This window comes from Panthera uncia, chromosome X (genome assembly GCF_023721935.1).
Source record: "Panthera uncia isolate 11264 chromosome X, Puncia_PCG_1.0, whole genome shotgun sequence".
Taxonomy (NCBI): domain Eukaryota; kingdom Metazoa; phylum Chordata; class Mammalia; order Carnivora; family Felidae; genus Panthera; species Panthera uncia.
In genome coordinates, this window is record NC_064817.1 from 94,984,387 (window position 1) to 95,002,532 (window position 18,146).

Below are 18,146 nucleotides of genomic sequence, written 5' to 3' on the forward strand. Positions count from 1 at the left end.
TTCTTTCTTTCTTTCTTTCTTTCTTTCTTTCTTTCTTTCTTTCTTTCTTTCTTTCTTTCTTTCTTGAAAGCACACAGATGGGGAAGAGGGACAGACAGAGAGGGAGAGAGAGAATCCCAAACAGGCTCCATGCCCAGTGCAGAGAGCCTGACACAGGGCTCGATATCACGACCGAGGTATCACAACCTGAGCTGAAATCAAGAGTCAGATGCTAACTGACTGAGCCACTCAGGCCCCTCTTGATTTCTTTAATATCCTTTTTAATTCCCTGTCTTCCTTGAAAGTACTGTTAATGTTTTGGAATGATCCTATATTTTATTATTTCTCTCCTACTGTCTATCTTTTTGTTTAATTTTTAGGAAAAATTTTCATCTTTCTCCCAGCCTGTATTTTTTATGTCATATATATGTATATATACATACATAGTCATATGTACATATTTACATATACATATATATTTATATATACATATATGTAACTTCTAAGACTTTTTTCTTATTGCCTGAATTTTCCTGTTCTTACAGCATCCTTTTTCTTGTTTCATAGATGCAACATCTCTTTAAAATATTAATTATAGTTCTAAAAAATGTTTTCTTCTTTCTGTATTATCAGCTTCTTACAAAATTCTTTTGTTTGTTTTGATCTGTGTTTCATGTTAGAGGATGTCCTCAAATATATGTTGGTTCATGACTATACATTCATATTTAAGAGTGAGGCATTTATGAGGCACCTGGCTGGCTCGTTTGGAGGAGCGTGAAACTCTTGATCTCGGGGTCATGAGTTCAAGCCCCATGTTGTGCATAGATATTACTTAAATAAATAAAACTTAAAAAAAAAAGAGTGAGACATTTAAAGGTAATTGAGAAGTACTTCTGACCATGACGGAATAACTGGAATAGACTCTTGCCATAAACAACTAAAAACTTGTACAAAATTTATGAAATGACTGTTCTTTAGACTTTGGACTACAACCAGTACAGGTCTGTGATCTCTGACAGAGTAGAAAAAAATCAGGTGATCTTGATGATCTAAGCTTTTTGCCTAGAGGCACTTTCCAGACATCAGCACAGGGAAAGGGTACCTAAGCAAAGTATGGAAATCTCTCTGAGTTGAGAAGCTAAAGATTGTAGTCTGAAGAGTCTGAGGGCAGCTGGAATTTATAGTGCAGGGTACTTTGAAATTGAGCACGGTTGGAAAATTTATGCTTTGGCCATCAGTGTATGCTACAAATTAGTGTTTGTTTTTTGTTTTGTTTTGTTTTGTTTTGTTTTGTTTTGTTTTTGTTTTTGTTTATGCCTATGCCGCCAAAGTGCCTGTTGGTAAATGTCTGCCAGGATGCTGCTGGCAATATCCCCTGTCCATAAGTGTAGTTTGACCTAGAGAAATGGGACAGAAGAGAGTCCAGAAATAGACCTACATATATATTTTCAATCAATTTCTTTTTCTTTTCTTTTTTTCTTCTCTTTCTTTCTTTTTTTTTAAGTAAGCTCTACACCCAATGTGGGGCTCTAATTCACAACCCTGAGATCAAGAGTCACATGTTCTACTGACTGAGCCAGCCAGGCACCACATGTTCAATCAATTTTTGACAAAGCAGCCAAGGTAATTAACTAGAGAAAGGATAGCTATTACAGTAAATGGTACCAGAACAACTGGATAACCATGTGGAGGAAAAAAAACAGAATGTTGGCCATTACCTCATATGTCACACAAAACCTGCTCTAAATTGATTATGGAACTAACATAAAAAACTAAAACTGTAACATTTCTAAAAGAATCTGTGGGAGGAAATTTTTGCAGCTTTGCACTAAATATAAAAGAAAAAAAAACTTCTTTTCCTCAAAAAGAAAATTGGAAGGCGAGTCACAGGCAGGGAGAAATTATGTGCAAAACATACATCTGATAAAGGGGTTTTATCCATAACATATGAAGAACTCTTACATCTTAATAAGACAAGTGATACAATATAAATGGGAAAAAAAGATTTAAACAGACACTTCACAAAGGCATATATGCATAGCCAGTAAATACATTAAAAGAGGTTTAACATCATCAGTCAACAGAAAGATAAAAACAAAAAACACAGTGAGATACCACTCTAAAGCTACTAGAATGGCTAAAATTTAAGTGACTGACAATCAGAGTTGGGGGAGGCTGTGGAATCGTTAGGACTTTATACACTGCTGAGGGTTGTGTAAAGTGGTACAACTACTTTCAAAACAAGTTGAGCATTTTTTAATAAAGGTCACCATACTCTGGGGTGCCTGGCTGGCTCAGTTAGTAGAGTATATGACTCTTGATCTCAGGGTTGTAAGTTTGAGCCCCATGTTAGGCATAGAGTTTACTTGAAAAAAATAAATAAAACCCAGAATAAATTAAAGAAAAAGTCAACATACTCTTTACTATGTTACCCAGGATTTTGGACTTTTACATCTATATTCTAAATAAAATAAAACCTATGTCCACCAAATAACCTTCACTTGAATATTCATAGTAGCTTTATTTATTAAAATCCCATAATGAAAATCAGCCAAAATATGTATCAACACTTAACTGGAAAAAAAATGTGGTATATTAATAAAATGGAATTTTACTCTGTAATAAAAGGAAGAAATTGACACATGAAACAACGTGAGTTAATTTCAAAACATTACATTGAGCAAAAGAAACCAGACACCAAAGAATACATATTATATGATTCCATTTAGATGAAATATTACAATAAGCAAAATTAATCTACAGTAACAGAAAGTAGATCAATGGTTGTCGGAGACCAGTGATAGGGTAGGGATTGACTGAAAATAGGCTAGAGGGAAATTTTTGTTATATGAAAATGTTCTTTATCTTGACTATGGTATATACTAGTGTACGTATTTGTCAAAACTCATTTAACTATATACCTAAGTGGATGCATTTAGAGCTATACTCCAATAAAGTTGACTTTAAAAGAAAGTAATGCTAATTTGAAGTTATTTATAGGTAAGTGGAATTTGTCTTTTTGTGTACCTCACTTTTGGGTGACAAGTTGATTTTTTTCTTGGGGGACGACCAAATGTCAGTAGCTCTTTCCAAAACAATATAGATTTTATAGAGTCAACTATTTTTTTGTGCAGTAATGTATTATTGTTTTATATATTTTCTTTTTTTAACATTTATTTATTTTTGAGAGACAGAGAGAGACAGAGCACAAGCAGGGGAGGGACAGAATCCGAAGCAGGCTCCAGGCTCCGAGCTATCAGCACAGAGCCTGATGCGGGGCTCGAACTCACAAACTGCGAGTTCATGACCTGAGCCGAAGTTGGACGCTCAACCAACTGAGCCACCTGGGCGCCCCAGTTTTATATATTTTCTAATTACAGTTGATCCTTGAACCACATGGTTTTATCTGCACAGGTCCACTTATATGTAGATTTTTAAAATAAATATACAGTACTGTAAATGTATTTTCCTTATGATTTTCTTAATAATATTTTTTTCCATAAATTACTTTTTTTTCTAGATTACTTTATTGTAAGAATACAGTGTATAATACATATAATGTACAAAATAGGTGTTAACTGTTTATGTGAACAGTAAAGCTTCCAGTTAATAGACAGTAGTTAAGGTTTTGGAGAATCAAATTATATATGGATTTTCAATTACATGGGGGGTTGGCACCCCTAACGCTTATGTTGTTCAAGGGTCAACTGTATATTTTATAATTATAAGCACAAGTGGTATACAACAGATTCAGGAACTAAAATAGTTGACTCTTAAGCATATAATTCAACTGGTGGAAACTAAAGCATGAGGAATCTTGCAGTGTAGTCTATGTGCTATGAACATTAGGCATTCTACAGGCATTAATGTGTTTTGTAGACGACTGAGAGCTTCACTTAACCTCACTAGTTAATTAGAGTTTGGTTAAGAGCTAAAAAATCTAGGTAGCCATGGAGAAGTCTGCAACAGAGTCCAGCAGGAGATCAGTGTTGCAAGATTTTTGCCACTGGGATTTGAGTGGACTGAGATAAGTGACTGGTGTTGGGGAATAGAATTAAATATAAAATCTCTGCCAATCCAGTAAAATCTCTCCATAAAATGTAGAAAATAATGAAACAGTATTATTCTTAAAGGAAGATAAAAACAGATTGTGATGCATCACAGGTAATCTCTTAAAGAGATTGTAGAGACAAAAAAGATATCTCACCCTATTTACATAACCAGGCAAGTACAATCCATTATATACGTGTTAGTTGTCTTTAACCAAAAGGAAAATAAAATTTCCCGTATCTTTTGGCAAGCAGGAAGTTACAGCTTAAAAGCTAAATTGCCACAGACAAGGAAGCGAGCCACCACCCTTCTTAATTTCCTTTTTCAAAGAGATGGGTCTTTGGTCCCCAAGAATGGTATTTCTGGGATGCATAACTGGAAGGAAGCTTATTTACTATTTAAATAGATGTACATACATCTCAAAGAGGCAGAGATAGCATTTATAATCTCAAGTTTTCTGAAGGAAATGCTAAAAAAAGAGGGATAAAAGTTATTTTTTTGCATTATGAAAAATTTTAAATATTTTAGATTTGTACATAATGTTATAATTTTCCCTTTGTTACTATTTTTTAGTAAATCTGTAGTTTTCTAATTCTCGACATAGCCATTTCTACCTTTCTCTAGCAACAGTCTAAATTATCTAGCAAGTCCATAGTATAATACAGGACAAAGCAATTACTAGTATTACAATAGGATGAATTCTAAAGGCTAGTATAGTATTTGCCTTGGAAAAAATGTTTAAGTATACTATATCAGTGGTAATTGATTAAAGCAGATTCTTGATTAACACAAGAGTGCACAAATATTCTCCTTTGTCATTAATTTTACAGACTGTTGTGATGTCTTTATAGTTTGTACTTGCAAATAATTACTTGAAAAAATTAGCTAAAGTATTAATTTGTAGTATTTTATGTCAATATGTAATATTACAAATATTAATTTGTAATAAATTCAAGCCTAATCAGTAATTTAACTGTGGAGCTTGATAATCTTATTTTTTAATTTAATTTTTTGTTAAAACGAAATTTCTCCTTTATTTACTTTAAAAAAAATTTTTAATGTTTATTTATTTTCGAGAGAGAAAGAGAGAGACAGAGCATGAGTGGGGGAGGGGCAGAGAGAAAGGAAGACAGAATCTGAAGCAGGCTCCAGGCTCTGAGTTGTCAGCACAGAGCCGTAGGCGGGGCTCGAACTCGCGAACCACAAGATCATGCCCTGAGCCAAAGTCAGATGCTCAACTGACTGAGCCACCCAGGTGCCCCCGAATTTTCTCCTTTAAATTATATAAACAAATAAATAAAAAGACTGTGCCTTTTCATCAGTCATATAAATAACATTACAATTGAAGGATATTTAGGCCCTTTAGTAATTATTCCACCTTCCCAAATAATTTCTCCCAGATGTAAAACAAAGACTCTAATGGCTATTATCTAGTATTGATACAGCAAATACTCAGTGTCCAGGAAGGAACAAGTTGACACTCAGGGAATCAGAAAAGACTGTTTATTTTGGACCCGTGCCAGGCCAGTGGAGTCACCTCCAAAGGGCGAGCATCCAGCTAGGGTTTTGCTGATCTTTTGTACATATGTGCTTCCGGGATTGGTGGGGCTAGTACAGCCCAGCTTCTGGTTTCTGACAGCAGGCTGATACAAGAGGCAAACAAGATTGCAGAAGCCAAAAGCATGCAAGGGGAGTATCTGGCCTGGGACATCTGGCTGCCCCTTTTTATCTGCTTTTTTTACCAGCTTTCCTTCTTAGTATCGAAGCCCTATTATAAGGCACTCAATGTAAGGTACAGATTCAACTTTGTAGGGGGGGAAAAATAACTTTTCCTCTACCCTTCTAGGTTCTTGACTGAGACCCTCCTGTAATAAAAGACAGATTAATAAGAGAAAAACAAACAGAAGTTTGACAACATGTATACTACCTATATATGGGAGATACTCAGGAAAACTGCGTAACTCCTGAAATGGCCCAAGATATCACCTCGAGTACTATCTCTAGCTAAAGACAAAAGAAGATATTGAAGGTGGGGGAAACCAGTTATGGGAGGTTATCATGCAAAACACAGTAAATGAGATTATGGTTGTTTTGCAGATTTAAGTCACTACCTTCTCCACTGATAAGAGTTTTTAGAGATTTAGTCATCTTCCTCTTCCTGGTACAGAGAGGGAGACACCCTTACAAATGGAGATTTCCCTTGTATATGTAAGTATTTTGTACAAAAGGGTAACTGGTTTTCAGAGCTTCTCCTATGTCTGCTATTTCTTTCTTAAAAATAACCAGTTAAAGATAATCCTTATGTCAAAGAGGGATATTTTGGGGTCGCAAATTCTGCTCCCCTTCCACTTCCAGCCTTTAGTGTACAAGGCTCTAATCATTTTAAGTGTTGAAAACAGGCCATTTTTCACCTCCATCCAAATTCCAAATCAGTAGTTATCCACGTATATTTAATGAACTATTATAATAATACAACAGGTATGTTTATTATATGTTTCTACTAGGACTAGAAAAAATTTGTATCCCAAAGTAGTTAACCGTCACATTAGATCTATCTTCTGTAGTTTCTATCCATAAATGCCAGATTTCTATTTTTCTATTAATCAGGTCCTTTTCTATACCACCCTTCTAATCAAACTAGTTAACAAAACATCTTTTTGTGTGTGTTAAATTTGGGGCATGAATATCTGGATTCGTATTAGTTTTACTTTGATATTATTAAAAAAAACCTTAGTAATGAATATGGTCCTATTTTTATTCTGCCAATAATCAGATATTTGAATTTATAAGCCCAGGCTGTGTCTATACTAGGAGTGTAATTTAAAGCTGATCAGAAATGTGTGACTTTAGGGACCATTATTGGGAGTAAAGAAAAAAAAGTAATGTAACAAATAATATGTTTGATTTCTAGTAAAATGTATTTCTTATAGTAACTTAAATAACTACTACTGTGAATAAGACACCAAGGCAGTCTGAGAATTATATGAAGTTCATTAGAATACCCCCTTTCAGCTGAGTTCAGTACCAATATCAGTCACTCAAGAAAATTTAAGTTTCAAATCCCTTGTGAGAACCACAGTCTAGTCCTCCTGAGGAGCTGGCTTCACATGGGAGGCATGAATCCATCTGAGTCATCTTTTACTTTGAGAGCCATATGGGTGATCAGCAGCACCTCAAATGGTCCCTCCATGTGGTGGCTCCTCATCTTCCCTCCAGAACACTTTTATGTAAAATAAATTGCCCAGTTTGATGGGGTGGGAGTGGGGGGAGAACAGACTTCTTCCATTAGGTCCCTCCAGGCCCTTCTGGCTTTATGTCTCAGGGTTTCTAAGGAAGAGAGAAGCCATTTTAAGTATTGAACATGATTATGAGAGAATTCAGTTAGACAGACAGAGGAAGTGATTTCAGACACAAATTCACAGTCCTGATGTAGGGGAGGACAATTTACTTCTACCCTTCAACATTCTTCCAGCTGGCCTAAGAATTAAATTGGCATGAGACAGATTAACAGAAGAAAAAAACTGAAGTTTAATTACATGTGCACAGGGGCCCAATAATGAAATTGAGACACAGAGAAGTCAATGCAGGCAGTTTTTACTCTTTTTAGACAAAAAGACAAATCTGTGAGGAATTGATAGGGCAAAGAAAACTTGACTTTGGGGGCTTCAATTAGGAAGGAATTCCAAAAAGAATTTGGGCTGTGGTAGTAAATTAGTAAAAAGTAACAAGCGTTGTTTATACAGTCTTCCTGGCTCTAAATTTCTTATCTGTGGTGATACTGATGTCTCTTTACCTCCTGGTACAGGGAACGTACCTTTCACATGGAGATTTATTTCTTGCTTTGTGGAGACAAAGGAGGGGTCAGAGAGTTCTTTTTGCACTGGCTGTCTCTTAATAACATTTATTTAAAATGATCAATATGCTGGAGCACCTGGGTGGCTCACGTGGTTGAGCATCTCACTTTGGATTGAGTCATGACCTTGTGGTTCATGGGTTCGAGCCCTGCATTGGGCTCGCTGAAGTCAGTGTAGCGCTCACTTCAGATCCTGTGTCCCCTTCTTTCTTTATGCCTCTCCCACTTGTGCTCTCTGTCTCAAAAGTAAACATATAAGTAAATAAATGAATGAATAAATAAATAAATAATCAGTATACCAAAATGGCACATTTTGGGGTGGTCTGTCCTTGGCCCGTTTACTGCCAAACATAAACTCAAAGAGATAACATTATTGTTTTCAAGAATCTCTCTATTTGTGACAAAGCTGGTGGTAATTCTGTAGGCCATTTTAACCCAGTAGATTGCTGAATCTTAGCCAATAAACTTAAGAGTTTGAGTCATCTATTGTACTTGCAGTATGATAGTTTTTAGGAATCTACATACATTTGCATAATTCCTGGACAACAGTGGACATAAAATGATTTCCTCTATCTGATTCCTCAGGGTCCCCAAAATGGGGATTATGCACATTAAGAGAGCCTTTATCACTGCCTGAACATCTGCTTTTGAAGAGGGAAAGCCTAGGCCATTCAGACATCATACACAACTAGACAAAAATCTCTTACCTTTCATAGGTGTTAATTTTATGAAATCTAACTGCCATCAGGTTCCTGGTAAAGTTGGTCAGAGAAAACTTTCTACACCTACCTTTGATGTGGTCTGTAAAGAATTCTGACAAATAATAAAACTCTTTAATATGTTTTGAATGATTTCATCTATTTGATAGGTGTAGTAAAAGTCTAGTGACTTTAAAAATCTCTCTTAGATGATTTTGACAACATAACAATAATCTAATCAAGGAAATAAAGACTGTGGTATAGGAATTATTTTGTTAGGTAATTTTTATAGTCCAGTCGAATTTTTTTTAGCTCCTCCCATTTCAATCCATTTGTTCATTTCCCTTTGTGAAGTGTATTTTTGAAAATGAACAGGGGCGCCTGGGTGGCGCAGTCGGTTGAGCGTCCGACTTCAGCCAGGTCACGATCTCGCGGTCCGTGAGTTCGAGCCCCGCGTCAGGCTCTGGGCTGATGGCTCGGAGCCTGGAGCCTGTTTCCGATTCTGTGTCTCCCTCTCTCTCTGCCCCTCCCCCGTTCATGCTCTGTCTCTCTCTGTCCCAAAAATAAATAAAAACGTTGAAAAAAAAAAAAAAAAAAAAGAAAATGAACAAAGGTTTCAGTTATTAAAAGTGGGGCTTCTAAGTTTGGAATCTGTCATGTTTTTACAGCAGCTTTTGTAGTTCTTTCAGCAAAATCATTGCCTTTAGAAATTTTGTCATTTTGCCCTGTGCAAGTTCTACAATGGATACTGATAATCTGAGTAGGCAGTTGTAAACCTTCTAAGAAATCAGCTTTTAATTCTTCATGAGATATTTTAGTCTTCACTGAAGTCAACAATCCCCTAGTTTTCTAAATTTGCCCTGTTGCATGACAGATACCAAACACATATTTATCATCAGTATATATATTTGCTTTGTGTCCAGAGCCAAGAATTTCAGCTCTAGTAACTGCTACTAACTTATCTGCTTTACCCAACTTAATCCCAGACAAAATACAAGCTTCCAAGATGTTATGATAAGTCACCAAGATATAAAAAGCCTTGAGTTGGCCACTTTTGTCCCAAGCACATGACCCATCAGGAAACGTTATGGAATCTGCATTTTGAAAAGGATTATCAGATAAATCAGACCGGGGCCTAATGTTTTCTTTTCTTGCAGTTGTACAGTCATGATCTTCTATTCAATTTCCTAATCTGGTAAACAAGTAGCAGGTTTAGGGAATTGCGTCTTCCGATCATTGTATTAGGATTGGATAATAATGCTTATTCCTAGCCAGTCTGACAGTCTACCAACAAATGCTGGGGGTTATTCTTGTGAGATAAGTATCATCACATGTGAGATACTCAGGTAAATCAAGTGACCCAATGCAAAGGCTTGAGCCTTTTCATTAAGTGTGGTGGCTGCCACCACAGCTCAGAAACATGCAGGCATTTTCAGGGTGCCATAGCATCCAGATTGGTCTATAGTCAAATCCCAGCTTTAGAAGTTAAAATTCTAGTAGCACCTTTATTTTTGGTACAAAACAAATGGAAAGGGTGGCCTTAAGCCCTTTTGAAGCCATAAGTGTCAGTTTTACATTACTGGAATAACTAGGAAGTCATCTACATATTGAATAATTATAGATCTTCCTGATGGGACAGATTTCTCTGTTTTCCTGTAAATGACTAGAAAAAATAGTAAGGGAGTCCCCCAAACCCTCTTGGAATTCTTTAACTTCATAAGACTTACTTATGACTCCTTCATAAGTAAAAGCAGACAAGAATATAGACTCATCCACTAGAAGAAAAGCAAAAAGCAAGCAAATAAATAAATAAATAAAAGAAGAAAAAAAGGGCAATACAGATCAATTGCAGTGAAAAACTTTGCAGACAATGGTACTAAGTCAGAATAGTTGCATGGTTAGGAACTACATAGGTTAAGGAACAGAAAATTTATTTACTTCTCTAAGATACTGTACAAATCTACATAGTAGTCAACCATCTTTATCAAATTTATCTTCCTTCTTTACTAAAGTACGCAACTATTATAGGGTGAATCCACTTTCAAAATTATGCCTCCTTTGCCTAATTTTATCTATTTATATTTTTAAATTAAAATTTTTTTCTCATAATTTTATTTTACTTATTTATTTATTTTAACGTTTATTTATTTTTGAGACACAGAGAGACAGAGCATGAGCGGGGAAGGGTCAGAGAGAGAGGGAGACACAGAATCTGAAACAGGCTCCAGGCTCCAAGCTGTCAGCACAGAGCCCGATGTGAGGCTCCAACCCACGGACCGCGAGATCATGACCTGAGCCAAAGTCGGACACTCAACCGACTGAGCCGCCCAGGCGCGCCTCCTAATTTTAAAATATAACGAGTTTTATTCCTTCAAATTGAGCTCTAAACAAAGGATATTGTTTTACACATGGCCATGGCTTATCCTTTTGGTAAGCTAATTTTACTGGTTTTCTGTCTCAAATTAAACTAGTATCATTATTGCTAAATAATGGCCTAAAGTGATGCATCAATTTGTCTCAGCCCTGGCACATAGTAACCAAATCAGCTGACTTTTTCCAGTGGGGCTCAGCAAAACACTTCATCTGGAGCAGTGATTATGGTAGCCTTTATTTGCACAGTACAGTCGCTTCCCAGTAGGTTTATAAGAGAATCAGGAGAAAGTAAGAAAACATGTTTCTTAGAGGAAAAATCTGAATGGGAACCACTGAGGAAAAGGAACTATGAGACGGCTGACCTTGAAATAGCAACAACCTGTATTGCTATAGCACCCAGATGCCAAATGAGAAATTTCCAAGTTAATTGCTGAATAAGTAGCACTGGTATCTATTAGAAAAGGTAAGGATAGGTTAACCTGAGAGAAAGTTATTGAAGCATATTATTCTCTAGTTCCCACCCCTAAGATCCTCCCAATCTATCAATTTTTGAGCCATTTGCCAATTATTTCCTAGCTGAAGGTTTTGTCCTTCTGGGTTTTCTTGATTGTCTTGTTGCAATTTTTGTACCCTCTAGAGTCACTTCTTACAATCTCTCTTCCAGTGTCCTGGCTTTTTGTGATATGATATATAATTTTCCCTTCTTCCTTTGCTCCCTTCATAGGTTGACCAGAGTAGGGTTATTCCCTTTAGTAAATTATCTGAGCAGCTAACACTGTGGGTTTTCATTTTTTCTCTTCTTTGTCTTAGCTGCTACTAAGATTTGAGTAACGGTCTGTCCTTTTGCCTTTTCAGTCTATCTGATTGCCTTTTCCCTGACTTGAGTTTGGATAGTGGGCAAGAGAGCCAATACAAAGGTGAGTCAGTACTAGAGGGTGATTTTGATCTGCCCCTGCTTCCATACTTGTGAATGTTGAAAAAACAACAAATTGCTAATGGAAATCAACTGGGGACTCACTTAGTTCTGGGTATCTCTTGGCAGTGTCTCCCTGCTCATCATTAGCAGAGAGGCATTAAGTAACCCCTCTTGATGGGTTTCTAAAGCCCTTAGTTCTTCTACAGTTGTAAAGGGTGGCTGATAGCTTCCCTTGGCCACAATACCCATCTTGTGTGTCATTTTCTAGTCCTCAACATCTTTGCTCCATGACCTCAGTGAAGTTTGCTGATTGCAAAATTCCTTGCGGCAGCCAGTGCACATCCCCATATGGGGCTACAAACTGAAAAGCGGCTGTGGAGCACTTCTGTGAGTATTTCTGGGCACAGAAAAAGAAGTCTTCATTTTTTTATTTAAAAAACGTTTTAATGTTTCTTCATTTTTGAGAGACAGGGAGAGACAGAGCATGAGTGGAGGAGGGACAGAGAGAGAGAGGGACACAGAATCCAAAGCAGGCTCCAGGCTCTGAGCTGTCAGCACAGAGCCCGATGTGGGGCTTGAACCCATGAACCACGAGATCATGACCTGAGCCAAAGTTCGGCACTTAGCCAACTGAGCCACACAGGCACCCCGAGAAAGAAGTGTTTAAATGACTAATAGCGAGATGCCTGGCTGGCTCAGTCAGTGGAACATGTGACACTTGACCTTGGGGTTGTGAATTTGAGCCCCACTTTGGGTGTAGAGAGTACTTAAAAACAAAATCTTTAAAAAAAAAAAAAAAGACTAATATCGGCTGGTGAGAAGGCAAGTGGATTACCTGGGAGGCCTGGAAAGCTTCTCAATGGCATCAGCTTCACAGGTGATCTGAATAGGAAGGGCAGGTTCTCCTTACACATGCATATCCTGGAGATATTGTGGGTTTGGTTCAGAACACTGCAATAAAGGAAATATCATAATAAAGTGAGTCAAATAAGATTTTTGGTTTCCCAGTGCATATAAAAGTTATGTTCACAATATACTGTAGTCCATTAAGTGCATGGTAGCATTGTGTCTAAAAAAACAATGTACATACCTTAATTTTAAAATACTTTACTGCTAGAAAATGCTAACCATCATGTGAGCTTTCAGTGAGTTGGAATTTCTTCTGATCACAGATCACTATAAAAAATCCAGTATTTCAAATTTTTCATTAATATGAGAATTACCAAAATGTGACACAGAGACACAAAGTGAGCAAATGCTCCTGGAAAAGCAGCACCAATAGGCTTGCTCAAAGCAGGGTTGCCGCAAGCCTTCAATTTGTAAAATATGCAGTATCTGTGAAGCACAATAAATAAAGCAAAGCACAATAAAATGAGGTATGCCTATAGAGACAAAAATATAGGATTATGTAGCACTTTGGTTTCTTTTCTCATGTTGATATTTATCAGGCCTAACACCATTTTAAAAATTTTCCCATATGGCCAATGCAGCCACTCTCTTCTGTTACCTTCATACAGTGACATAGTCTTTCATCCAAATTCCCGATTATTTCTTGATCACATTTCTTTATTATACTCGCTTTCCTAGCTACATGTTGTGCGTTTGATAAGGAACTCTTAGAGGTGGATTCCAGGGTTGAGACACGAAGTGGAATCAGGCTAGGACACCAGACATGCAAGCATGTGCCCTCAAACAGGGCAAATGATTAATTACCAGCCGGAGAAGTTGTGCCCTTATCTTTCCTTACAGGGAAATCTAATGAAGGGAACCACCATCTAAAAGATCATTGCTGGGGCGCCTGGGTGGCTCAGTTGGTTAAGCGTCTGACTTTGGTTTTGGCTCCGGTCATGATCTCATGATTTGTGAGTTCAAGCCCTACATTGGGCTCTGAGCTGATGGCATGGATCCCGCTTGGGATTCTCTCTCTCCCTCTCTGCCCCTCCCCTGCTCATGCTGCCTCTCAAAATAAATAAATAAACTTAAAAAAATTAAAAAATAAAAGATTATTGCTTCCTTCTTCTCAGGAGTCAATTTGATGTAGGGAAAGATTAAGAGATGCAGAGGGAGCTTGTACAACAAAGAAAAGAGGATGGTTCTATGAAAGAGAGAGTGCTTTAATTTTTCCATTTTCTCTTTCATTGGTCTCAATCTTTCTTTCTGTTTGTCAGATCACTTTCTACATTCTCCTCAGTTGACGGTCATCCAGTAAATACCACTAATTCATATGCCTGGAATGAGGCACTTCTAAGAACCCCTGCAAATATGTCCATTTGTCCAAATCAAAGAAACCGTTCCCACCACTGTAAGACTGGATTCTTATATGTATGCCCATTCCAAATGTGACAGAGAGATAGATATTAGCAATTTAAGAGAAAGCTCTGCATGTAACAATTCTGGCTTTCTATATTTTTCTGCCATCAAAGCTATTGGTGATCCTGATGGGATTTTAGAGCTGGTGTCACCAATGCTTACTCAATAATAAATTCTTGAACTTGAGAGCGTAGTTCATTTGGCTAGTATTCCAAAATAGTGGAGAGCAAGAAAGGACACTTTTCTTAATTTAGGGTTTCTTACCTGACTGTTGTGGGTTCACAAGACTTTCAGCCGATCCATCCAATTCAGGAATTGCCAGATGAATCCTTATTACCAAATTGTTGGGAAAATATAATTCAATATAACATTTCCTGCCAACCCAATAAAACTTCTCCATAAAATGTAAACAAGAATGGAATAGTTTTATTATTGAATAAGCATTAAACCAGACTGCAGTGTGTATCACAGGCAATCTGCTAAAGAGATTGTATTGACCCCGCCCCCCCAATTAAACCTCTTACCCTTTTGTATACATGTTAACCCATGTTGGTGTTCATTTTCAATCTGCTTTTTTTGCCTAGGATAACTTCCTTGTTCTTCTTTCCTTCTACCTATATAAGTCATTTTATTTATTTTACTTATTTATTTACTTATTTACTTGTTTTTTTTACTTATCTATCTATTTGAGAGAGCGTGTAAGCCAGGGAGAGGCACAAGGAGTGGAAGAATCTTAAGCAGACTCCACATCCAGTGAGGAGCCCAATGCAGGGCCTGATCTCATGACCCTGAGATCATGACCTGAGCTGAAATCAATAGTTAGATGCTCAACCAACTGAACCACTCAGGCACCCCTAAGTCTTTCATTTTATATAGCTCATCAGAGTAATTCCTAGCTACAAAACTGGATACTACCTGATTTCCTTTTGCCCAAATAAACCCTTACAAAGTTTAATATGCCTCAGTTTATCTTTTAAGTTTTTAATTTTTTTTTTAGTAATCTCTATACCCAATGTGGGGCCTGAACTCACAACTCTGAGATAAAGAGTCACATGCTGTTCCAACTGAGCCAGCCAGACACCCCATTTATCTTTTAACACAGCAATGCCCCATTATGTGCCCCATTATAAATGGTACATTAGGTCAGGATTGGAGTAGCAAGAGGGATTTGATGCTGGGTTTGACAGATTAGGGCTAGTGCTACTTAGATACTTCTGATTTGTATGGCTTCTAAAATCCAGGGCAGGGCTCAGCCTGCAGATAGTTTGGGCCATAGAGCCGCAACTACATTAAAGAAAAAGCATTTTGGGCCTAGAAAGAAGAGGATTAGAAGTTATAGAGAAATAGATTTGTGTATAAAGGCATAATTGTTTTTTAAAGTTTATTTTTGAGAGGGAGAGCATGAGCAAGGAAAGAGCAGAGAGAGGGAGAGATGAGAGAGAGAGAGAGAGAGAAAGAGAGAGAAAGAAAGAAACAAAGAAAGAAAGAAAGGAAGAAAGAAAGGAAGAAAGGAAGAAAGAAAGAATGAGAATATCTTAAGCAGGCTCCATGCTCAGCGAGGAGCCAGACTCAGGGCTTGATCCCACAACCATGAGACCATGACCTGCGCAGAAACCAGGGGTCAGAAGCTCAACCGACTGAGCCACCCAGGTGCCCCAAGGCATTATTGTTTCTTAAACCATATTGAAATTTACTCCTTTTAAGCCAGTTAAGAAAATATATCACAAGACAAACTAAGCATGTTTAACAATAACAACACTTTTGAGAGGAGAATGTAATTTTCTCTTCTGGAAATAATATTGCAGATGGTCACTTGTGGGTCCACTTTACCACAGTAGAGGAGCAAAGTTGTTGAAGCATAGAAAGCTATGCTCAGCTGAGCCACTTTTCTGCACAATAGTAAAGTACTTGAAATCATTCCTGAGATCAAGGTTTAAAACCATTTTAAGAGACAAGACTTTAAGTGTTTTATAGCCACCTCTGTAAGAGGTCCTTTCCTGCCCCAAATGGTCAAAGCTTAATTAGAAGTTGGATAATACTTAAGTTTTTTTTCTCATATCTTCTGTTCAAAATATTATTATCATTGGTAATATGGTTTGTATCTTGTCTGATCTGGATGATACAGTCCGAAAAATAGGGCTTGAGAAGACAGACCCTACCCTCATGGAAGAAGGGGTGGGTGGCCCTCTGGGTACAGGTCACATACCATGACTCATTTCCCCTAGTTTTATAAAGGAGGGCTCTTAGTTCCTTGATTTTCAGTGAATTGGAGTAAAGGGTGTGAATTACAATAGTGATGAGGGTGTGTACTTATAAGTGAACTACCCTGTTGAAAATGGTACGGGTCCTGGAGGAAGATATTTCATATAAGGTAGCATCTGGGCATTAATATGACTATGGGGAAGGCGATGGAGAAGAAGTCATTGGTAGACCTGAAGCCTGAATCAAGTCAGAAGTACCTGCAACCTGGGAAGGATGTGGCATTAGATGGCTTATTGGTGGTAGAGGTGAGAGTATGTACAGAATGTTGCTCTGAGGTATAATATGATGAGAGTTTAATGCCACTGGGTGACCCCGGTATTCAGGATGATGGTGAGTTCATGTATAGAAGCAGGAGGTGGCGGTTCTCAAGTATCTGAATTTGAGCCATTCTGAATAGGAACAGTTATTAAGTCGTTTTCTTGTTCAAATACAAAGGTTTCCTGACTCATGAAGGAGGTTGAGGTGAAGCTGTGTATAATGAATTCTATTGGATGAGCACAAATATCTTCTAGTGGGTGATTATATGGCTTGTGCAGCACGTGTTGGAAAGGAGGTGGTGATATAATGCACTGCCCTGGAATATTTGTTTGTATGATGCTTGTCTGGAAACCTAATAAAACGATCAGAGATTTCATGTGGTGATGGGGCAATATGTGGGACGAACAGTTTCAAGTTAAGCACGGGCAGCAGGCTTTTCAGCTCTCATAAGGCGGTGGTTGATATGAGCCTCTAAATCTCTTTGAGACAAGTATGTTCTCTTGCATCCTTGAACAGTGCTGCACATGAATAGATAGCCTTGTGTATGTTCCTCAATTCGCTCCACAAGATTACTACAGCCTGGATACATCTTATCGCCTTGTTTTCCATGTAAAATAGCACATGCATAGCAAAAAGCATGCTTGCATGGAATCAGCGGCCCATAGATTTTAATCAGTAATTTGGATTTGTCACAGAAATGAACTAGAGTATCATCCTTTTCACCCAAGATGTTTATCGGAAAGTCCCCCAAAATATCTTCATTAGATCTTTGCCCCCCTTGGAGCCATACCATTCCTCCTTGCTATGATGGACTCCTCTAGTGTACTCCATAATTTGGCTTGCAAGGCCTAAGGGGAATGGAAGTTAACCTCACTGACCCCGGAAGCGCATGCACGCTACCCTCTTCAGCCTATGAGGCAAGGTGGAAGTGCAAACGGGTTGCTTCAACTTCGACCTCTTCTTACCTACCCCCATTCCAGTAAGGGAGTCGGGCAGCAGAAAGAGCAAGTGGAGCAAGTGTATCAGAGCTGAGTTTGGTTAGGCTGCTGCTTGTTTTCTGCTTCAAGAAAAAGTAGCCTTTAACTGGAAAAAGAGGCTAATCTGGAATGGGAGTGGGGTGGGGAGAGAGCGCACAGGTGCACAGTAATATCTGAAGACATAGTCTTGAAGCAGGTGAGACAGCTCGCCCTTAAAGGGTTGTTGGGGTTTTTTGTGTTGTTGTTGTTTTTGTTTTGATAATGCAAGTGCTTTCCTTTTTGGGGTGAAAGCCCGCCCATTATATGAAATGTTCAAATAGAGAGTGGTTAGCTCGTTGTCAACATGCTGTAGCTCTGACTTCTCAAACTTTTCTGCCAAAGTACCCCTAATTATAGAGAAAAACAAATGTAACTGTGAGGGTGAGGGGGCAAAATTCTAAGTACCTCTGAAAGCAAGATATTTCTTTGAA

General features: G+C 37.8%; 1 pseudogene; it reads right to left on the reverse strand.

Moving 5' to 3' along the window:
• Positions 1–16,245: 16,245 nt before the first annotated feature.
• LOC125931378 (E3 ubiquitin-protein ligase Hakai-like) lies at positions 16,246–17,492 on the reverse strand (annotated as a pseudogene).
• Positions 17,493–18,146: the final 654 nt, after the last annotated feature.